This window comes from Podarcis bocagei (assembly GCF_964188305.1).
Source record: "Podarcis bocagei genome assembly, chromosome: 1".
Classification (NCBI taxonomy): domain Eukaryota; kingdom Metazoa; phylum Chordata; class Lepidosauria; order Squamata; family Lacertidae; genus Podarcis; species Podarcis bocagei.
In genome coordinates, this window is record NC_138125.1 from 65,966,985 (window position 1) to 65,991,420 (window position 24,436).

A 24,436-nucleotide genomic window follows, 5' to 3' on the forward strand; every position below is an offset into this window, starting at 1 on the left:
ATTATACTTTTTCGTGAAGAATGCTTAAACATACCTACAGGCAATTTCCTGGGCATGTAAGTGGTGACTTGTGAATCAGTCTCAATTTTTAGACAAAAATCCTGCAAGGATTGCCTTGAGCAGCATTTTCTTTTTGGAAAAAAAAGAAGATAAACATCTGAGGGTCACAGTATTCTAAAATGAGGCAGTGTGCATTCCATTGCTAAATGGTTCTTCTAGTTAAGACATTCTCAGTAATATTTAACCCACTAAATACCAGAGTGTATGTCTGTTAGCATGCCACACAAATTCACAAGATTAGAGAAAACTGGGGACTCAGAGTATCCATCGACTGGCTACTGTGTTTCTGCTTCATTTCTGTCAATCCGTCCCTTTGAGGGATGGAGTAGCATGGTTGTGGCTCTTCATCACATATGGTAGTCAACAGCGCCCCTCCAGGTGCATCACAAATCCCATCATCATTGACCATTGACCATGCTGGCTGAGATTGATGGGAGTTGTACTTTACCAACATCTGGAGGGCACAAAGTTGATTACCCCAATGGATAGGCTTATTCATTCACTCCTAGTACCCAAAACCCAACAAAATTACTTACCCTTAGATAAGATTTTATGTTTATGGGTCATAGCCTTGTGCATGCCTCCTTCCAATCAACATGCTTCTAGCATTATCATACAAATGCATATATAATTTGTCCTCTGTATATCTTCATTGCATGAACCTCTTCCTATGATACATTTGACTTACCTGACAGGTCTCCCATTGTCTCTGCAGGCTTGTTACCAACTTTCCTAAATTCTGGGGGTATTGAACACTCAGATCATCCCTTGCACATCAAAAGCAAAGAGTTCCATGCCCTATGATCCCAAGTGAGCATCTAAGAATGATTCCTTTTCTTTGGCATGGAGTGAGTGTGTGTATGCGCATATGTTTGTATGTAGAGCATTTACCCAGCTAGTGAAATTACAACTTACACTTTTCAGTTCTGCAATATGAAGGCAGCTCTCATTTTGCAATCTGCTTTGCTGCTTCAACAATCTCTCTTTTTCTTTTTACAACAAACCTTCGCAATTGAATGCAGCTATTTTTCACTCCTACCCATATGCTCTTTAGAGAGGGAGGAGGGAAATCTGTGCTTTTCTAAAGCGAAACCCATAACACTGATTATGGAAAGTCTAAGACCTTTTCAGTTCTTCAGCTATGAAGAACAACTGTGTGTAGGCAGGGATGGTAGCAGCACCATAGCAGGCTCCACCCTCCCAACCTACGCATATTATTGTGAATATCTGAAACAAGCCTATTCACACTGAAGCCAATTTCTAGGTTGGGGTGAGGAGCCTTCCGCTGCAGTGCCACCAGGACTTTGCCTGCACATATTCATTTGACACACCCAAATGACTCACTTACCTAGACTCACTTACCTGGAATTCAGTGGGACTTGCTTTTGAGTCATGGTTTGTTCTGTGAAAGGGGCTATATTCTGAATTGAATACCTGTCAAAGTGCTTATCCCTTTTGGAGCACTTTCCTCTCCACTTTTACAGGGCTCCTACCATGCAGTGATTGCAAACTTGGGAAATTGGGTCATCTGAAGTCCTCTTCAGAAGCCCTCAGTTTTTCAGTCACCTCTTCTCTACCTCTAATCTATATTTTGAAAGTGTAAGCTCAGAACCTCTTACTGTTCAGATGACCTATAAAAAAAGTGGAGGGGAGCTACTAACACAAAGAGGTTATTATGTGCATTTATAAATACTGTAGCATAAAATGGTCCTGCTTCTGCATGAGAAGGAAGAATGCTATTAATGTAACATTTATTTTGCTTCTGGGAATAAGAGGGCAGCTTTAGGAAGGGATGGTGAGGTTTTTTAAGCAGGTAAAAAAAATGTTTTCTGATAAAGAACATAGAATGGAAGCATCACTTCTGATCACGAGTTCTATTTCTTGCCTGTTTCCCATTAACACCTTTCCTTCTAATTAGGTTTTGCTGAATACCTAGGAAAACTAAACAAGATGCTAAGTCATTGAACATTTTATTCAGCAAAATCTTCAATCACACTTAGTTTTTATATATCCTTCCTTCATTTGCATGGCTTTGTACCTTACCGCTTGAGTGTTTCATAGCAAGTCATTCATTAAGCAAGCATTTTATTTCTGTTCGCAGAAAAGCTACACACCTTTCCCCCAACACACACACACACACACACAAGCTTTATTATTGTGATATATATTTTGAAACAAATTGACTTCTCAGAAGCAGAACGTGTGTGAGAGAGAGAGAGAGTGCATGTGTGTGCATCATGTGCCCCGGCATGCACATACATTTTAACAGAGGAATTGGGAGCGATAAGTTCCTTTTTTGCACATTACACAATCACAATTTGCGTCCTTCCTTATCTCCACAGCATGGGAAGTGCTGCAGTGCAACTCCTTCCTGAACCAAAGAAATAGCGTAAATGGATGCTCACAAGGTAACTCTTCCCCAGCATAGCATTGTTACCCATGAAAGCCGGGAAAATATTGGCATGGAAACAAGGTGCACATTTTCCATTTTGAGAAAGTATTGTCGGTGCTATTTATATAATGACTGCCATGATGGGTTGGCATAACAGGAAATAGCTGCTATGGGTGGATGGCATAACACAAAATCGCTGCCACGTTTACAAGAACAGGAGAAGGACCACAAAATGGTACAGACTTCACCTTCCATCACTCCACACCATGTGGAGGGGAACCAACTACATCAGCCACTGCTGTTATGGCTTTGTCTCTCCCACAAACGTGGGGCAACTCCAGCTGTTAATTATTTCAGATTTATTGCTGAAACAACAAACTAGGATGGCGCTCCTCTACTCATCATCCTTCCCAGAAGATGGAGTTGCCCGGGCTGAGCTCCTCCCTGTTCCCAAGCACGGAAGCCCCCACCTTCTTTTCCGATATTTTTTGTGCGTCTCGGCCACTTTTGAGATCCTACGAGATTTGGGAGAGAATGCTTCCTGCATTCCAACATCTGACTCACTATTGGAGCTCTCACACAGCCACCTGTCACTATGGCCCTGTCTTTCATCTCCCCTTTTTTCAGAGCTCAGATTACAGCTGCTCTCCCCATCCTCTCTGCCTTCCACTGTTAACTGTTCTCTCTCTATGCCTGCTTCTTCTTCTCCTGTCACCATCTGAGCTTTGCTGACAACTGCCTTGCCTGCTTATAGAGACAAGTGTCCAGTCATTAATTCCAAAGAAATGTGGACATGTTTAAGGGGGTATGTTCCATATAGCAGAGGTTGGGCCAGTTCAAACAGGAGCTGAGCAGGAAGAGCAAGCATCCTCACATACATTGTGGATTTTTGAGGGGATATTTACTGAGACTGCTCACAAGTGCCATAGGAGGTACTTGAGGGACCACCGCCACCCACAGGTGCCACGTTGACACCTCCTTATAAGTCTCAAGTAGGTTCACCTTGAACAAGGCAGATTTTAAAATGGCTTGGCCTGATTTCATCTGAGGTGCTAAAGATCAAAACCTCTGGATCTCAAACTGAAACAAAGCAGAACAAGATATTTTTTAATTTGCTCAGTCCACAACAGATTGCTGGTCTTTGGTAACTGAACTAGAAAGTTCATTATAAACATTTGCACAACAGACAATTAATGATATAACAAAACACACTTAGTGTGATGCAAATATTTTGTGTCTATTTGCATTTAATTTCATCTCAAGTGTTTGTTTTAGCAATATGTTTTTCATTAACGGTCCTCCTTGAGACAGATCAATGATACCATCTGTCTTAAAAACCTACTTACCAAGCTGTCTTCGTTCAAGGCAGAATCACTTAGATTCAGATGAAGGAATGCAGTTATATCTGAAGGAGAGGGGGGAATATTCAAGAGCATTTCATAACTAAAAATTGCTTGCAAAAAATAAATATCAGTTTATCTTATTCTAGTTACAGTTAGAAGGCCGTAGCTCAGTGATCATCCACAGACTTTGCCCAAAAGAATCCCAAACTCAGTCCCTAGACTCTCCAGGAAAAGGCACCCTTCCTCAACCTGGTGCCCTCTGATGTTTGAATTACAGCTGGATTATGTGTTATCTGTTTTGGAATAGGGGAACACCCAAGCTGTGGGATGCATGCTTACTGAGGTGCTATATGTTAGTGTGAATCTTTTGGGAATTTTTGGTTGGTTCCATGTCCATGGCACTGTCCATCACTTCAGTTTTCATTTTGTTTAAACAATTAAAGATGGAAGCGTAACTGAATATAATTTAAAATAATAAATGTACCTTATTATTGTCTCTGAATCTCTATTTCTGGGTCAGCCCAAAAATGATTTCTTCAGTTCTGACATCTCCAGACCTCTCTTATTATATTATTTTAATTCTGACCTGAAATAATATATTTATGTACCAGTTCTTCATCTTCACAGTTAAATGCATATATGTGTATAAATCCATTCATTCTTTTCTGCTACGAATGTTTTAGGTCACTAATGCACAATTCTAGTATAAAGCATCCTCTGTTCATTGAGTCTCTCAATCTTGAGACTTCATGATCTGTTGTTGTTGTTGTTGTTTTAATGGCAGAGACCTCTGCCATTATCCAGGGCAGCCAGCTGCCAGTGTCATCTGCAGCAGCTGTTCCTTTTTTCTGCTCATCCTTTCTGAATGGATATTGCATTGCCATACTGGAAATATGCTCATCCTTTTTTTCCTATCAGTACTGAACCAAATCCCACCCCTTTTTTTCTTGAAGGGCAAGAGGTTTGAAACTCATTGAACTAGGTGGAGCAGAACTTCAGTGATTGGTGGAAGAAACAAATATGCTAAGATTGCCAGCAATCCATTTTGTGCCTTCATACCTTTTCATTCTTAATTAATGTGCCCTTCAGTGTTTCGGTGCTTTGGCAAATTTCCACTGCAAAAGTGAATTCATTAGGATCCCCATAGAAACTTAGGTTAAATGATAAAATACCTTTAAACTATTCAAACTATCAGATCCATCCCATCAAAATACCAATCAAACCACAAAAGCTGTCAATGAGAATATGCAGATACCCAGCATTTGCAACCCACACATACCTTCAAATGGCTTACAGAAAGCTCTCTAAACACAATTGATTTCTGTTGGATTCAGTGAGAAAGATCTAGGGAAAGAACTTTTATTTTTGAAATATACTCGGAGTCCTGTAGTGATTTCATGCTCTTTATTGCAGCTTGTAAAGAACCTTTCTCAAGTCAGAGAGTGGCTATTACCTATTTAATATAGGATTTGGCCGCATTTTAATGTTCAGCTGATTTTTTCTTGAAAGCACTTTCCTTCAAGTTCACATAGGGCATTTTATTTTAGAAGAACATTGGATGCAATTCAGTCAAAACGTTAGGCACTTTAAAGGCCAAAGTGCACCAGAATTCAACCAAATTCAAGTCTAGAGTTATATCAGTGGGACTTAATTTCAGCTGGGACTGAGGCCTGGTGGCAGGAGGTAGCAGCTGGTGAAGACCCACCACTGCCCTGGGCTGCTTCTTCTGGCATTCCAGTGAGCTACAGGCAGCTGCTGCTGTAAGTCTTCACAATATCTTGTAGTGATAATAAGTCAGCCCAGAGCATTCTCAGAAACTACAAGTGCTAAGTAGAGTAGCTTTCCTCCTCCCTTCTGTCTATACTGGTAAGACCCACTTCTGTTCTCCATGGAACAATGGCCACATTCATGCCATACACTCTATGATACCTCTTTAAACTGTTGGCTTTACTTTGTTAAAGGCCCTGAGAATTGTTAGGAGACTCCTATTTCCTTCACAGAGCTACAATTCTCAGAGTTCCCTGGGAAGAGGGGTTGATTTTAGCAGATAGCTCACTCCTTAGAGCCAGTGGCGTAGCATGGGGGTGCAGGGGGGGCGGCCGCACCGGTCGCAACATCTGGGGGTTAGGGTTAGGGGGCGCAAATCCACGGGTTAGGGGGTGCAAATTACTTGCCTTGCCCCGGGTGCTGACAACCCACGCTACGCCACTGCTTAGAGTATGAGATTCTTCATCTCATGGTTGTAGGTTCAAGCCCCATGTTAGGCAAAAGATTCCTGCATAGCAGGGGGTTGGACCCTTTCAACTCGATGATTCTATAAATGTTAAACCAATGCATATATTATATAAGGATTGTTTTGGTGCAACCAAGGAATTACTCACTTCTCATTGAGAACAAGGAAAGGGACAGGAATTAAAGGGGGGAAGTCTACCCAGATAAGGCTGACATTGAGATTTTCAAAAAAATTCCATTCCTAAATATTGCTCCTTGTAAAATCACCACTGCTCTTTGTTTTGTTTTTTTAAAAAAATGATTGAATAGTAAAAAGGTTGAACTTTAGGAAAGAGGACAGGATATATTGTAAGAGCCACCTTTCTTTTGAAATTGTAAAGCAGTCACGACAGGTGATTCATGCTGGCCAGCATGAATAATGTTGCGGTACGTTTGATAACTGGAGGACAGTTTGACAGAACAGGACCTGACATGGAGAGATGTGGCTTGTCAGCCAAGATGCATTTAAATCTAAGGCTCTTGAGAAGATGTGTTTTGCCCTTTAGCAACATCACTTTGGGGAGAAAGAGGGGCAAGTAGAGATGGCGTGAAAAGTTCTTTAAGAGCGGCATTTTGATGGAAACGGTTATTTAACATTCTTCTCAGATCGTACAATTGATCATATTTGGAATCCTCATTTGGGCAAGTGAGCAATTGGGTATACAAGGAATCTCATTTAACTCAAGGCACACCAATGTCAATAATGAAATTATAGCTGACACTCAATCCGAGGAAGCCTTAATCAGCAGACTGTTGGTGCTCAAAATCAAATAGGTAGCAACGTAGTTTTTAAACTGATTGCTGGAGGAAAGCTGATGGGAGTTGAGGAGCATGTGATTCAGGATGAATCATACCCAGTGCTCTTTTTTAAAAAAAAAATGTTTCGGGGTGCTCTCATTTTCCTACTCATATTGAAATACTGCCCCAAACTTAGGGGTATGCATACCCCTGCATACCCCCTGAAAAAAGCACTGATCATACCCAAGAGATGAGAATGACTACTTTGGTTATATTTTTGCTTTCTAAATAATCTTCATTAAATTTCTAATAAGCAAGCAAGCAAGAAAAATTATTACAGCTGTCAAAACAATCTTCATACAAACAGAACAATATCAGATTGTCAGCCATCCATGAAAAGAAACTAAAAGGGGGTGGGGACATGAAACAAAACTGACAATAATTATAGGGGAAAGGGCCCAAACCAATTAAACAATACTACTGCACTGTATACCTTATCCAAAACATCAAGCAGGTATTAATTTCTCTCAGAGTTGACTGAGTGCAAATATATTACAAAATTTATACATAAAAATAAAAATCCTTTTATCACATGGAAAGGAAAGGAGAACCCACATCAACCAAAACCTACTATACACTGTTCATGGCGATCGTCCTTGCTCTTTTTCCATATTAGAAAATATTATAAAATCAGACCACACCACTTTCTTTGACTTCAAAAGAGGGTTCTTTTTTAAAAGGAGGGTTTTGGGTTTTTTAAAAAAAGGAAACTGAAAGGGGAAGTCATATGGGTCAAATCTCTCTAAAATGTTCGGATGTTATTCAACATCACAATAATAGAAGCTATAATGCGTACTGCAGATCAGGGGAAAAAAACACTGAGGTGAAGAGAATGTCAGGACCATAGCTGCCAACGTTTCCCTTTTTTTAAGGGAAATTCTCTTATTCCGAATAGGATTCCTCACAAGAAAAGGGAAATCTTGACAGCTATGGTCAGGACAGGTAACATTGAGAAGAGTACAGGAAATTATTAGAGCCTAGAAAGCTTCCTCCAACTCCTGCCCAAATGAGAATGAAACGGAACAAAAACTGAGGCAAAAGAAATGCAGGTGGGCAATAAAGGATGCAAAAATAATCATAATTGAGGAGCATATCACTAAAACATTAACGCCACAGCAGTGAAAATAAGGTTAAATATATTTGAAATGGGAAACTGGCTAGGCAGGCAGTTCAATTTTCGGACAACAAGGGAGTCAAAGGTGCACTAAAGGAGGGAAAGAAGATTGCAGTGCAGCTGAGTGAAATCTTTGCATCTGTCTCCACGGTGGAAGATCCAAGACTCTGCCTGAGCTAACTTTCAGAGAAAGGGAGTGTGAGAAACTGAGGCATTTAGAGGCGACAAGAGAAAAAGTTCCCTTTTTGACAAATCAAAAACTGGCAATTCATCAGATCTGCATGGCATCCACTCTCGAGTTCTTAAAGAACTCAAATGTGAAATTGCTTATCTGCTAAGAGAAATATGTAACTTGTTCCAAGGATCAGCTTCTATACATAAGGATTTGAAAGTAGCCGGTTTAAAACCAATTTTAGGGGAAAGGATCCAGGGAGGATCCAGGAAATTCCAGGCTACCCCACTTAAAGTCTTCATGGCAACCCTTGTTGAAGCAGAACCAGCATGGCTTCTGTAAAACTCAAGTCCTGTTTCACTAACCTTTTTATAGTGCCAACAAGCATATAGCTAGAGGTGACCCAGTTGACGCTGTGTACATAGACTTTCAAAAAGCTTTGGATGTAGTTGCTCACCAAAAGCTTCCGAGTAAGCTTAGCAATCAAGAGACGAGAGTAAAGTTCCTCTTATGGATCAGTAACTGGCTAAACAACAGGAAGGAGAGAGTAGGAATAAATGGACACTGCTCACAATGGAGAGATGTAACCAGTCATCTATATTGGGGCAAGTGAATTTTTAACTTTTTGTTGACCTCTTTAAGGTTTGGTTTTGTTTTAACAATCAAGCAGTGCATAAACTGGTGTGTGTCAATGGCTACTAGCCATGAAGGCTGGGTACTGTCTCCATTATGAGAGGCACTGCACACATTTGCTGGCTTTGGGATTCCCACAGCACCTGACTGGCTACTGAAAACAGGATGCTGAATTATTTTTAACTTGTTCAATTGATTTAGGCAAGTTGGAATTCTAAAAGAAAGGTTGTACATCTTGATTGTTAGTTTGATCTGAAATATATAAATGAACAAAGAAATCCTTAGGCTATTTGATTACAGGCAGCAATACCCCTTTCTCTCTTTTTTAAACACCTGGAAGAATTTCCTCCCTTTCATTTGTTGTTTAGTCGTTTGGTCATGTCCAACTCTTCGTGACCCCATGGACCAGAGCACTCCAGCCACTCCTGTCTTCCACTGCCTCCCGCAGTTTGGTCAAACTCATGTTAGTGGCTTTGAGAACACTGTCCAACCATCTCGTCTTCTGTTGTCCCCTTCTCCTTGTGCCCTCCATCTTTCCCAACATCAGGGTCTTTTCCAGGAAGTCTTCTCTTCTCATGAGGTGGCCAAAGTACTGGAGCCTCAGCTTCAGGATCTGTCCTTCCAGTGAGCACTCAGGGTTCCCTTGCATACTAACAACTTATTCTGTCACCAAAAGGGGGAAAAAGCTGAATCAGTCCCCAATCTGGTGCCCTCCAGTTTTTTTGGAATGACAACACCTCAGCCCCAGCCAGCACTCTCCCCCAAGTCTGTTAGTTTTTGGTCCAAAACATCTAGAGGGCAAGAGGTTTGGAAGGCTACTATATGGTGTATCTTTTCACACCCTATTTGTCGCTTTTTGTTGCCATCATTTTGTAGACTTCCATGTGCCCTGTATTTTTCTGCCATGTTCCCAAGCCTATTATTCTCACTTTGATTTATGTACAACACAAAAAATTGAGAGAATCAGGCCTGCTGCTAATGGCATAGTGCTATCCTGGATTTTGTTGTGTGCTAGGATATATGGACACAGCTTTTATATGTACATAAGAGAGTGGACATGGTGAAAACAGGGCTTTCCTCCGATAGTTTCACTATGATGAATTTAGAAACAAAAAAATGGGTAATATTATGGATTTGAATTGCTAACAAGGAGGGCCCTGCTGGATCAGACCAAAGGCCAATTCAGTCCATTATGCTGTTCTCACAGTGCTAAGCCAGATGCTCAAGGGGAGCCCACAAGTGGGACCATAGTGCAACAGTAACTAATATTTGAAGGTGCCCTGCCTCTAATGCTGGAGGTAGAATACAATTAGAGTGACTTTTAGCCCATTTCCCCTTAAGCAGTGCCAAAAGCATTCTCTGTGTTGTGAAGTGGACATTTCAAGGTCATCATGGTGAGGATAATATTGGCAATAGAAAGGGGTGTTAATTTCTGAATAGTTAAGTGAACCTATAGTATACATGCCTGTTGCCTTACATTGTCCCATTTGATAGAAGAAAGTTTTGACTGAATTGGGTAGTGCTTGTTTGTTTTTCTGCATTTCTCCTTGAACTTGCAGCAATCGGTGCATATGCTGAGGGAAATGGATGTGTTTTCATTCGGCTCATGCATGAATGAAGAGTAATGCAATTAGAACAGATTATGATATACCCCATTTGCAAAACATACAGACTCTAAGTTCCCAACCAACAGCAATTATATTCCTTCTTAATTATCCTCTTGCAGTATATTTCCCAGAAGGAAATGTTTGATGTGGACGTGAGTACATGTATGTGGTGGCAAATGAGGCAGCAGATCTCTCTGCTTCAGCAAAGCAAAGCCGGTGGAATCCTGTTTAACTGCTCTTTGATCATTCTTATGTTCACATTGCAGTCAAGACATTGTGTCAGCTATATTCTTTCGTGTTGAAACAGAAGCACCAAGGGGGGGGGCTTTTACTTCACTGTCATCAAGTCACCTGTCTGTAGGATGGTGGGCCTTCCTAAACCAACAGCAATACTACTTCAGCTCTGTCAGGAGAATGCCACCATAGCAGCAACAGATTGCACTGTGATTTGGTTCAGACAACCTCCTTTCCCAGATTTCCTCTATCCACCTCCCACCAATGTGATAAAAATAATAATTTCATCTTCTTGTCTGAATTTTAGCTTTCATGTGTGTCACATCTTGTATGCTAGATCAATCTAGAAAAGCATCCATGTATCCTTTCCTCAGGGACAGGGGTGGCACTGTGGGTTAAACCACAGAGTCTAGGACTTGCTGATCAGAAGGTCGGCAGTTCGAATCCCTGCAATGGGGTGAGCTCCCGTTGCTCGGTCCCTGCTCCTGCCAACCTAGCAGTTCGAAAGCACATCAAAGTGCAAGTAGATAAATAGCCGCTCCAGCGGGAAGGTAAACGGCGTTTCCGTTTCTGGTTTGCCAGAAGCGGCTTAGTTATGCTGGCCACATGACCCAGAAGCTGTACGCCAGCTCCCTCAGCCAATAAAGCGAGATGAGCACCGCAACTCGATCACGACTGGACCTAATGGTCAGGGGTCCCTTTACCTTTACCTTTATCCTTTCCTCAGCTGAAACTCACAATTTTTGAATTTCTTTAAAAAGAGGAGTGGGGAAATTATCTTCTTCCCACTTACATGGCATCATGGCTGTTGTAGTTTGCATTCAACTTTGTGGAGATGAAACCTGCTAAACCTCTGCTGGCCCTACCACCTTTCATTGAGGGAGTGGCTGTCAATGAGTAGCACTTGTATCCGTTAAGCATTACAGAGTCATTGTGCCATGTTTCTTATAGCAGAATAATATCACATTGCTCAAAATAGTTCATCAGCTGTTTATTATTTTGCTTGGAACGCCAGCTTGCTATGTTCCATGACATCAGTTTTAGCCCCAATTCCTTTAAGGCTCTGTGCTTGTCATTTCCACTTTGTCCAGGTCCCTAATTTCATCTGATCAGTGGGAACCGATTCAGTGGTGTTAGTATCCTTTCTGATTCTCTGGAGAGGACTGCGTATTTCATTTGGAGCTAATTTCCAGTAGCTCAGCCAGGAATTAATAGTCACACGATCAGGATTGTCCCTCACCATATCATATTCCAAGGGGGGTTGAGTTTGCAGCTCTGCATCTATGCACTTAAACGTTCCTCTGACAACCTTCTTTTTAACCATACATTTTGGAGAAACAGCTTGTGGGTGAAAGGCTTGATTGTCAATTGTTTCACCAACGTTTTGTTGTCCATGCTGTTGTATTTGGGTCAACCTGGACTGTAACTTAGCTAGTTTGGTGAAAATATCACTTTGCTTTTTATCTGGTAGGTTAATATAATTACTCAACAAATCCTCTTCTTCTGGGACTCTCCAGTCTGCTGAATCTGGAGGGTAATTTTTATTCGAAACTGCAGTAGATTGATTAGACCTCTTGAATTTTCCTTGCACCATCTCTGGAGTTGCTGATAGTGCCGTAATTCTTCCCATTGACTGTGATTTTCTTCAGCAATAAGACAAATGTCAGCTTTAGTTGAGGTGACTTTGTTCCTCCTGTATACCTGAAGGAGCGTCTCCACCCCCATCGTTCAGCCTGAGATCCAGCACCGAGGGCCTTCTGGTGGTTCCCTCATTGCGAGAAGTGAGGTTACTGGGAACCAGACAGAGGGCCTTCTCGGTATTGGCGCCCACCCTGTGGAACTCCCTCCCTTCAGATGTGAAGGAAACAAGCAGCTATCTTCTCTTTAAAAGACATCTGAAGGCAGCCCTGTTTAGGGAAGTTTTTAATATTTAATGCTGTATTGTTTTCAACACTTGATTGGAAGCCACCCAGAGTGGCTGGGGAAACTCAGCCAGATGGGCGGGGTATAAATAAATTATTATTATTATTATTATTATTATTATTATTATTATTATTATTAGTTTCCAGTCTTTAATTGGACTGAAGGCTCTATCTGGCACACATGATTGTTGAACAATAGCATACATTTTCTGCCAACTTTGCAAGAGGGGAGAGCAACTGGGTCATTCCTTGGGGAGGACTCACTACCCACTGGTTTTCAACAGCTGGCCTTCTCAGGCAAGTGGGGCTGTTTTCTGGAAGAGGACAGTGACAGGAAAAGGTGAGCAGCCAGAAGAACTCCCAAGCTTTTGCCATGTCTCCCTGCTCTGCATTTGCTGCTGCTATTTCTGTCAGACGGGAGGGGAGAGCCCTTGGCAATATCCGTCACTGCACCTGACACAGCAAGTAGATTGGGGTATGCTAGCCCATGCAACCCACACTGCTCTGTCCTCTAACACCTCTGTGGTCACTACCTGAACTACCATCTCATTCTGCCTGATGATGAAACCAAACCTCTAGCATCCCCAAATGGATGCCCATATGTATTTTAAAATACATGTACATGTTTGCTGTTGGGAAGAAGGTGTGCAACATTCAATCACATTTGCCACAGCAAGTGTGGAGTTGCCTTGGAAATTTAAATTTGAGAAAAGTAGCCATAGTCTGCAGATTCTGGAACTACCTGCCCGGGCAGTAATGCTTCCAAATACCAATTGCTGGAAACAGGGCTGGATTTAGGTTTCATGAGGCCCTAAGCTACTGAAGGTAATGGGGCCCTTTATATGTCCTTTGTCACTGTTTTTTGTGTTGAACATATGCTATGTGGCAATTTATGGACCTAACAAACACTGTTGCTGCATGTAGGTTTTATTTTATTTGTTTTTTATCTTATATTTTGGAAATGTACATCCAGGTGTTTTTTTCCCTTTCAATTTTTGTGGGGCCCTAAGGTATAGCTTAGGGGGACGCGGATGGGTAAAACCTCAGCACCTAGGACTTGCCGATCGCATGGTCGGCGGTTCGAATCCCTGCGGCGGGGTGCACTCCCGTCGTTCGGTCCCAGCGCCTGCCAACCTAGCAGTTCGAAAGCACCTCCGGGTGCAAGTAGATAAATAGGAACCGCTTACCAGCGGGAAGGTAAATGGCGTTCCGTGTGCTGCGCTGGCTCGCCAGATGCAGCTTGTCACGCTGGCCACGTGACCCAGAAGTGTCTGCGGACAGCGCTGGCTCCCGGCCTATAGAGTGAGATGAGCACACAACCCTAGAGTCTGGCAAGACTGGCCCATACGGGCAGGGGTACCTTTACCTTTAAGCTATAGCTTGTTTAGCTTATACGTAAACCCAGCACGGGCTGGAAACCATAGAGATGGAGAGTACTTTTGTGCTCAGGTCCTGCTTCTGGGTTTCACATGGTCATCTGGTTGGCCACTGTGAGAACAAGATGCTGGGCTAGATGAGCCATTGGCCTGATACAGAAGGATTTTCTTAAATTCAAAAGAAAGAAAGAAAGAAAGAAAGAAAGAAAGAAAGAAAGAAAGAAAGAAAGAAAGAAAGAAAGAAAGAAAGACATGGGCATCCATATATCTTGAACCATGCACCAACAATTGTTGTTCATAGTTCTTCCAAAGAGCATATGGTGACTGACTTGCACACTGTCACATACTGTTCAACAGAGCAAGAGAACAAAAATAATCTGGAGCAAAATTATGTCATGCTCACATAAGCCTTTTAAAATTCATTTTTAAGATTGAGAGAGGGTGAGAAACACAGGGCAAGGGGGAAGGGGCACTGGTTCTCTATTTTCATTCCTGATCTTTTATTGTTATGTTTCCTATATCAAAAGGGGTGGGGGAAGTGACTGCAATGTGGTTTGCCCAACCTAAGGGCAATGTCTGTTTTGCTCATCAGGCTATATTTAGAACTGTCACTTGTTAAGAACACTGTCAGCCAAAATTAATTCATAGAGAAGCTTTGCATTACGCACTCCCCCTTGAACAGCGATACTGTAATATCACAAGCAACCAAAATAAAAGGAATGTGTGATCATACAATCTAAACATTGGTTAATTCATAACAGTTTCATCCCCATTTTAACATTTCGTCTTAATAAGAGCTGTTGCTAGGGAACTCCCCTGGCACATTCCTCTCTAATCCCTATAGGTTTGCACTGCTAGGACTGGTTCAGTGCTGCCTTGCAACACAAAGCAGTCGTCACCAGTCAGGTCTAGCTAACATAATACCCATGCTTAAATTCTGATGTTTGGCAGCCAAAGCAGAAAATCCGTTCTATAAAGGTGTCACACTGCACTACACATCACTCTGTATTGTCAGAAATAATGGTTTGATCCATCAGAATTCAGCTTTGAGACTTGTTATAGCTTAACTGTAATAGGTATGAGTTACTCGTGCATAAACTGGTGCCTTTCTCGGTTAATTTGCCTTGTTAAACCTTTCTGACTGCACAGCCCCTTCTCATCGTGGCTGCCTCAGTCACTGGCAGAATCCGTCAGTGGGTGTTTCTTGAACCTCTTCCAGCATAAAAGTTGTTTGACACCCAGTCTCCTCCTCCTCTCACTGCGCGGGAGTCTTCTGCGCAGGGAAGGCGTGGGTAGCGGAGGACCTGGGCTCTCCTCACTGATGTCCAGTGAAGAGTCCTGGAGCCCTCTCTCCACTTCCCCCGTCTGCCTCCCTTTATCCCCGGTGTTGCGCTGATTGGCTTCTCCCTCTACTGAACTGTTTCTCCCCCTGCTGCTGGGTCCTTCACCAGCATCATCAGGGAGCCTCCCCTTCGCCTCTCGCTCCAATGTCAGTTCCCTGACATTAACCATTGCAGATGCAGTTGTTTGTCTCATGAGGTTTTTCTTTTCAAGAGTTAACCTATTTGCACATATGTCCCAATGTGTAGCCCCACCCCTGACACTGTATGTGCCAACTAGCCCCACCAACTGCCGCACACAGGGCACCACCATGCAGATGTATGTGGCACATGAGCAGACTGGTTCTGTCTGCAATGTGCAACGAGGGGCTGCATGCCACAGGCCTGCTCCCTGATGCCCTGTTGCTCTACATGGGACTGGTTACAATGCCTTCACCATAAATGATGTGCATGTACTATGGCTAGTGAAATCATAAACGCGCAATCCTTTGCTCCCTGATCAACTGGCACAACCGTTTGGGCATAATGCTAAACAACTGTTAAGTTTTAGGAGAACAAGAGTCAGCAAGGCTCACTTTCTTTCTATGCTGTGGCCGTGAGAAGGATCTAAAGCTTCTCATTTAGATTAACAGCAGTTTAGTGTGTCATCCCAACCAAAACAGGGTTCGTGTTAAGTATGCCTGGTTAAAACAATCTGACTCCATCAATTATGGTTGGAAGGCGGAGCTGTTTCAGCCAAACATGGTTTATTTAAGTTTAGATTAAACGGCAGTTAATATAAATAGCAGTGGGAACTTCTGAACTTTTCCTCGTGGTGCATCAAAAGGGGAAGGGAGAACATATGAGTTCAAGATGAATTGTTTCTGATTTTCAAAACATAAAATGTTTAACATGACATATGAATGAGAGCAGTGTGTCATAATCAAACACATGTGCAACTGCACTCCCAACAGACAAATCTCAAGAAGATAGTTCCTAGGAGATGAAGAGTGTCTTATTTGTTCCCAAGTGATTATGTTCTCATGGGTTACTTGGTTAATATAGGAAACAGTGACACGGCAAAATCTCTTATGATGATAGTGCTATTTTTCTAGAAAATGAGGTGCCAGAACTCACTATGAATGCCCCCCTCGTTGTCTTTGAATGGCAATGGAGCCCGCCTGAAAGGTGCTGGAACTGAGTTCTGGCAAGTTCTGGCTGAAAAAAGCCCTGAATTGATAGTATTGTAACTGTAGGCTGAAATAACTGTACTATTCATTTTGCTTGCCTTTGCTTTTGAGATCTAAAGAATCCTTGCAATGTGGCTCAGATGAAAGATAGCCATTTGTTTAAAACATGCAGTCAGTTTTGTGAGAGAACCAGTGACACTGAGAAAATTCTGTCATGCTGGAAAAGGCATTTCCAAATACTTCTATTATGGACTTTTCCAAATGTAGATTGGTTAGTTATATTGGGTACTTGCTACAGTAGTCTTTTGTCAAAAGTAGGCTGGCATTGTGCCTTCCTGAAATATTTACATTTATGGGAACTCTGAGCTCATTTAAGGGAAAAAAAAATAGAATGAATGATTCAGTGCTTTACAAAAAACCAAGTTTTACACCATGGTGGAGTTAAAGATGAACAGCAGTGCCAAAAAAGGAACATGGAATTAAGTTGCAGTCATGAATAGCTATTCACAAGCATATAAATTCATGGTTGTATAGTGAGTTCCAAACTACCATCTGGAATTACTTGCTTGGCTTCAATGAGAGAGCTGCAATTTGTTCCAAACACCTCATTTTGGGATTTCCTTAATGTACCAGAAAATAGCAATAAAGTATTTCAGAGCTAGGGGAGGTAGTAAGCAACACTTTCCTCGGTCTTGATTAAAACAAAACTTCTACAGAAGGAACAGCTTGGTTTTAAATCAGCACCTGGATTTTGCTCCATTACTTCCAGATATTTCAAACTACAAGTGGAGGTAGTATAACAGTATAAGAGCAATTTTAAATGTACCACACCTTAAAACAACTATTAAGTTCAGAGATATTTAGGCTGCAATCCTAAACACACTTGCCACAAGGGAGTAAGCTCCAACTCCATGAGATCTACTTCTGGTTAAACATGTTTAGGAGTTTGCTGAACATGTAAAGTGATTCCACTGAAAAAAATTTTGTTTGAAGTCAGACAAAAGTCCTATCTGCATGTGTGAACTCTTTGCCCCATGTGCAGGAGTGTGACATGGCAAGCCTAGTCCCTTCTGCATATACTGAAACCCATCACCAGGCTCTATGGGTCTAGCCAATGCTAGCCCTGCTCAAAGCAGACCCACTGAAATTAATGGGCCTAAGTTACTTGTGTCTATTAATTTCAATGGGTCTACTCTGATTAAGGCTAGCACTGGACAGAACCCTATGCTCTGCTACTACTATACACTAGAACATAACATCAGACTGATATTGGTAGTCCCCCCCCCCCCGCGCGTTATAATCGGTGCTTCCCAAATGCTCAATTTTCATTTATTTGTGGTATTTATAAGTCAACTGATTACAAAACCTCTCGTGTCAGCATTACAGGAAGTTAAAAATCAGTAACTCTACCATAGTGATACAATAAATGTGATGCAGCATAGAAACAAGCTTTAAAAAACTAAATCAATATCAAAGAATGTTGAACAGAACACCAAATTTAAAAGCCCTTGGAAAATAAATAGGGTTTCTATTGGCTCTGAAAGGACATTAAATTAGGCACTAGGCAAGCCATTCAAAGGAGGGCATTTGATAATGGGATGCCATCAGAGAAGAGCACTTGGTTATTTGGAGCATTTGTACCCTGCTTTTCAGGCAAAGGGGCTTCCAGAACAGCTTACATACAAAACAAGACAGTTCCTAACTGCAGGCTTACCATCTAAAAAACATGACACACCTGGGTGAGGGACCCAGAAAAAAACCTCCAGGAAAGTTCTAAGGCTTGGGGTTGGTACACGTGGGAAGAGATGAACCTTCATAAACATGTCCCCAAACAATGGAAGGTTTTAAACTTTAAAGGTCAAATTTAGCATCAGATAAAATGTAAGCATATAAAATAGCTTCTTACTGAAATTTTAAAAATGTACTAGGTTGAAACTGTCTGATCATACTTATTCCAGTAACCAAATGCTAGCTGAAAGGTCTTGCATTGCTGGTTGATCATCATATTTTTGCAGGCATGCTGTCTTATGCAAAACAGTTCTCCCAGTAGACTCGGACATGGCTTGATCATTCATAATGGTCATTGATAGCTTATTAAACTGACCATCTGCTCCTCAAAGTATCTTGAATGCAAGTCACATCTACCTGTCAGAGCGAGATCTAAAACTAGTTTTCCATCTGGGAAGGTGTATGACTTCCAAGGTATATCAAATAGCAATTTGAGAAAGAAAATACAGCTGTGATTTGTGTGAGATGGGAAGAAGCAGATTTGGGCTTTCCTTGTTGCTTCTGTTTTTTCTACATACTCTTTTAGAACAGCATTTTTTAAAAAAAAATTCTCCAGGATTAACTAGATGATCTGCACGCATCCTTTAACTGAAAATTGGGACTTCAAATCACCATATCATTTTCTTTTGGAAGGGCATCTGAGCATCACAGTTAATTAGAGAGTGTGACATAAGTGGATGACGACCCCTTGAACTGCAATGAGTTGCCGACAGTCCACAAAGCTGAAATAGAAATAGCTGTCATTGATGTTTTAATTAGGATCAAAAGACATTTTGCTAATGCATCCCCTCCCCCAGAATTCTGATGACACAGGTCAAATTATTCTTGTAACCAAACAAGTGAAACTTGGGGTGGGTGAGGGAATTTACCGGTACCACCTCTGAGAGACGTCTCAGTAGCTTCACAAAAGACAGAAAATTCCATTCATCAGGAACATGTGGTGGTGTTTCTTTCCTTCCAGATTTAGGAAGAGCAGATTTGGGTTACCATTGTTTCACCTTGACCATTATTTTTCCCCTCCCACAATATTATTTATTGTTTGTAAGGCACAACTTTCTATACATTAAGAAAAAATATCATGACAATGAGTAGCATAAAATCAATGGTAAAGTTACATTCATAAAACAACCACAAAATGTGCCACAAATCAGTAGATTAATGTAGTATAGCAACACAACTGGCCCACCCTACAGAGAAAGTCTCAGGTGCCTAAATGTTGATACTTGCCTGATGTTCATTGGAAGCAACATTCCAAAATCCCTATTCTTAGTGGACATAGGACAGATCTTGAGAGCATATGGCACTGATAAATATGTCTCTCCCTAAGATCAAAGTGACCAGGCAGGCATATATGTCATGAACTGGCAGGACAACAGGGAAGAGGAGGAAGAAGATCCTGGAAAGGGGTGTCATGAGGACTGGGACACATCAGAGCAAGCTGGGGATGGGGAAGGAGAGATTGGTGTAAGAAGTACTCAGAGGATGATGAGGGGATGGTGATCAGTGCACAGGAACCAGAGCAGCAGGACCCATCACCAGAGCCAGAGCTCTATGTTTGTGATGAAGTCTTTCCAAAGTCCATGGTGATCCCTGCACTCATTAGCTGCAAAAGACAGCTTGTTGTTTCACCTGATTCTAGCTGCATGACTCTTTTGTATGCCATTAAGAATCAACATGTTCAATAGCAATAGTTGTGTCAATGGGTGGTATCTGGTTAAATTGTATTCAGAGTAGACCCACTGACATAAATGGACTTAAATTAGTCCAGCGTATGTTCATGTCAATCAGTCTACTCTGAGTATAATTTAGTCAGCTACCACCCAGTAAATTTCTATCCCCATCCCAAGAATGTCGCTGTCTGGATGACTCCCTTAGGTATCTTGGGCATGAATGAGTACAAGATGGTAGAACATAATTCACTCATTGTAAATGCATGCTCATTTTCCTTCACTAACCCAATACTACTTACTTGAACCTCGAAGATAGAAACAAGGTTGCTTTTCTCTATAAAACTGCTAATTTTGTAAACATGGGGAGGGGTTCTATGCAGGACAACCTTACAAACAGGATCTCTCCCATTTCTCTGCCATATTTGGAGCTTCTCCCAATGTTTCATTGCCATCTCTGTAACCAGAACTCTCGGGGGGGGGGGCATTATGAGGAGCTGTGATGCTAAACTCCTGCACTTCAAAATTTGCCGCTACCCCTTTGAACCTTTGCCTTTGTGAAAACCAAGTTATTTTAGCAAGCTGATGTGTAACCAAGAAGCCAAAAAATTGTTGTTGTTTTTCAAATGACCAGTTTGCATCAACAATTTCCCCAAATATAGCTGTACTGAAATTACACAATTGGAAATCGGTCAAGCTGATGGGTATATTTTTATCTCAAAATTTATTATTTGGGTCAGGCAGTCATCTAGCAGCCCTGTGTGTGATCGTAATTATTGATTTCAGCACTCCAAACGGCTGAGCAAATGGCATATCTAACAGCAAGCGTGTGTGCAGCAGTGAAAGCCAAGGACAGAATAGAATTCAGCATTCACTTACCAAGTTCTGAAAATATGGTTTCAACTCGCCAAAGTTTTTGCAGTTACATAAAATTCTGATTTTTATTTTTAAAAAACATCACTTGATATATTAAATAAAATATATTATCAAGTAAAAAAATGCTAATGTTACTTTTTAAAATACGTAGTCCATACTGGAAATCATACATATACCCACTGAAGGACAATTCACCTGATAGTTCCCCATTAATAGTACGTGGGAGTATTTTACCACAGAACATTTAAATTACTAATTACTAAATTACTAATCACCTTTGTACAATCAAATTTTAGCTTATTTTGCTGAGAGGTGGACATTTAAAATTGCCATTTCTAATGCATGTAAAATCCTGATCACATGCTAATTTGACTTTATGACTTTAAAGAGACTAGAACTTCCCCCATAATTTCATGTTTTCATTTTCTTTTCTTTTTCTCATACTATGTCTCTTTTTCTCTCACCTTCATACTGACAACTCCAGGACACATTCACCCTAGATCTCTAATAATGGTGTAGGATGGAAGTACACTTACAGCATCTGTGGTAATATCTGTAACATCACGTCTTGGGCTTAGAAATTGTTTACAGATCAGTTAGTGGGGTTCTTCACACTTTAAAGTACATAGATGCCCTATATCAACCTCTGGAGGAAAGAATCATAAGCATTTCAAAGTACAGTGCCCCAATTAGGGCTATAGACATTTGAGATGTGTGCATGTTTAATATATGACTATGGCACTGTGTGTTAAACCACAGAGCCTAGGACTTGCCGATCAGAAGGTTGGCGGTTCGAATCCCTGCAACGGGATGAGCTCCCGTTGCTCGGTCCCTGCTCCTGCCAACCTAGCAGTTCGAAAGCACGTCAAAGTGCAAGTAGATAAATCGGTACCGCTCCAGCTGTAAGGTAAACGCCATTTCCGTGGGCTGCTCTGGTTCGCCAGAAGCAGCTTAGTCATGCTGGCCACATGACCCAGAAGCTGTGTGCGGACAAACGCCAGCTCCCTCGGCCAGTAAAGCGAGATGAGCGCCGCAACCGCAGAATCGGTCACGACCGGACCTAATGGTCAGGGGTCCCTTTACCTTTACCTTTTATTCGTTTTTTAGAATATAGCTACAGAAAGTCAATAAGATGTACAAATCAATCTAAGGAAAATCTGGGGTGTATGAGCAGAGGGCCCTCCCTCCTCCAAATTATCCCATTTTCTATAAGTAAATGTTGCCATTATAATTAAGATATATAGGGGAAGGTCATTTGTGTTGCTCTGGTTCTGCAGAAAAGCCCACAGGGCAAGAGAGATCCATAGTTATAGGACCATGGACAGCTCCAAGTGTATAGCTTGCTCCAACAAAGGTCAAAAGCAAGCTGAGCCTTAACCCTCTGTCCCCAGATCACTTCTCCCAGGCTCCATCCCTTGTGGAGAACTTAGCTTGTCTCTGGCCTGAAGAAAGGTACTCCTCTGATCTATGGCCTTCTGTTTGGTGGGTTCTCTGCATCACTGGACCACCAAATGTGGAAGGCATTTGGTTCCTCAGGCTCAGGAGAAGGTCCTGATCCTCTATACCCCAGTGCTATGGGAGGTTTTCTGTGGCCCCTGTATGCCAACCTCAGGCTCAGTAGTCTTCTGACCAGCAGCTGGCTCAGAGCCCTGAACCAGGTAGGCCTAGTCTCTCAGCAGGTAGCTCTGCAGCCTCAGACTCTGTGTCCAAGTCACTGTTGAACGCCAGGGTCGTGGCACTATTCTGCTCAAGAGCTCCATAAAATGAAAAGCTGCTCTGTGCTTCCAGTATTCTGGCAATTAAGTGCAACATCACTGGGATGATAGATAAGGAAGGGAAGCACTGATGTCATGTTTTGTTTCTTCTGTTCTTTGTTCCGACCAAAGAAGGTGGGAGCAGCATCCCCGAACTTCCTCCCCTCGTCAGTTCTAGCGATCGTTATGCTTCCATTGATCTCAATATTTTCCTGGCTTGTGAACTGATTGGCAGCCGCTTAACCTTTCATTTTCTAATTTTCGTAACACTGTCTCTTATTTAAATTATCTATGACATTCAAAAACCATCAAAAACATTGCACGACTTCTATGGAAATGCTTCACTTTCACTTCACAGTCCTCCCAACACACGTAGTACTTCTAGAGTCCGCTATCACCGCCACATTTCTGAAGACGAGCATGTGTTAATTTGATAAGGAGAACATTTCGTTTCAATGCTAAATGCAGTTTCATACTCTTGAAGGTGTGAACCATGTACATCACCTTGATCTCCTCAGATAAAAAGCTAGAATATAAATGCAATAAATAAATAAATGTATTGCCTCAGAGAAAACAAGGAAAGAGATACACAAAAAGAGGACCTAATAAGGAATCTGGGATTTTATATCCTAGTGATGAGAGAGAACTGGGGGGGGGGGAGGGCTGAAGGATAGTGAAAGGAAGAAATCAAATAACACAACAATATAGTGGGTTCTTTGATGACACAGGTGTCTAAGTTCTCAGAGTAAGGATCCCAGCAGGTTCTCTCTGAAATGAAGAGGACACCTGGGAAACTCAGGATCCTCATCTCCAAGGACAGGAAGAATTCTAAGCAGGGCTTTATACACCAGAGAGAGATCTTCATTTCAGCCCAGTAGCAAATAGATGACAGCTTTGTTGTATGTTCCCTAATAAGATTGTGTCTTCTGGGATGGAGTTTTATTTGGGGAGGTGGACTCTGTGTGTGTGCTTTCCTGCACAAGCAACTGTAAATTACAGTTTAATGTATACTCTAGCTGATCTGATGTCATGAAAGCTGGCATTCAGGGGCTCACAGCAGCAAGTCGTTTGATTAGCTATAATTGGAATGAGACCACAAAGTACACAGAGAATAATTTTGCCAAAGCTCTTACCAAGATTCCCATTTAAGAATGGTGGACTTTGCATCGCACCGACGTCAGCACCTCCCTCCATTCCATCCCTCAAGTGAGCCAAACTGTGAAATAATTTTTAAAACTTTAATTGTGTCCTAATAATTAAATGATGTTAGAAGAACAGTGTTCCTGGGGGAGGGTGAAAAATACAGCACTTTGTGTAAGAATTGTGTTTGATTTAAAATTAATTGTGCAGCATGTGTTTTTTTAATATATAAAAAATCTTTGATTAGATACATTCTGCTGAATAGAGTGTAACAATGGGATAATTAGTTCTGCAATTCTTTCTTGTAATCACATGGAAACAATAAATTGGGATGCAAAGAGCTTAATTAAACTGATTAACTTAGCTGTTTTGTTCTTATTGGTTTTACAGGACACAAGATAAAATCTGCCAAAAAGTACAAAGATACGTTTTCTAGGATGCTGTATTAACTCTTATAATGGTTGTAATTAATGGATTTCCAATAATCTCGTTGTCAAGTCTTTTGTTTCTGTTATAATGAGAAATGCATTGTTCACGTATATCTGAGACAAGTTCCAACCAATCCAAGGAGGATAAGACCCTCTTATTCCAAATCAAATGGCATTCTGATAGGCATCATTCCATCTCTCTGTAAACCAGCAAACACAAAATAAACCCTCAGGAATCAGCTCATTCATCAAATAATTAAGAGACTTCTACTTATGACAGTTTACCCTGAATTGTGACTTGTAATGCAAACAGGAATGCAAAGTCATTGTTTTGCCTCAAAGAACATACTCA

At 41.5% G+C, this 24,436-nt stretch overlaps 1 long non-coding RNA gene across 2 annotated transcripts in view; it reads right to left on the minus strand.

Annotated features, from left to right (window-relative positions):
• LOC308571530 overlaps nucleotides 1-24,436 on the minus strand; it is a 191,428-nt gene that overhangs the window by 154,816 nt on the left and 12,176 nt on the right. The window contains exon 2 of one of the 2 annotated variants that reach the window (XR_014001508.1): nucleotides 3,799-3,857. This is a non-coding gene — a long non-coding RNA (uncharacterized lncRNA). Of the gene's footprint in view, nucleotides 1-3,798; nucleotides 3,858-23,813; nucleotides 24,285-24,436 lie in introns of those variants that run through there. The other variant, XR_014001509.1, reaches the window with a different exon arrangement.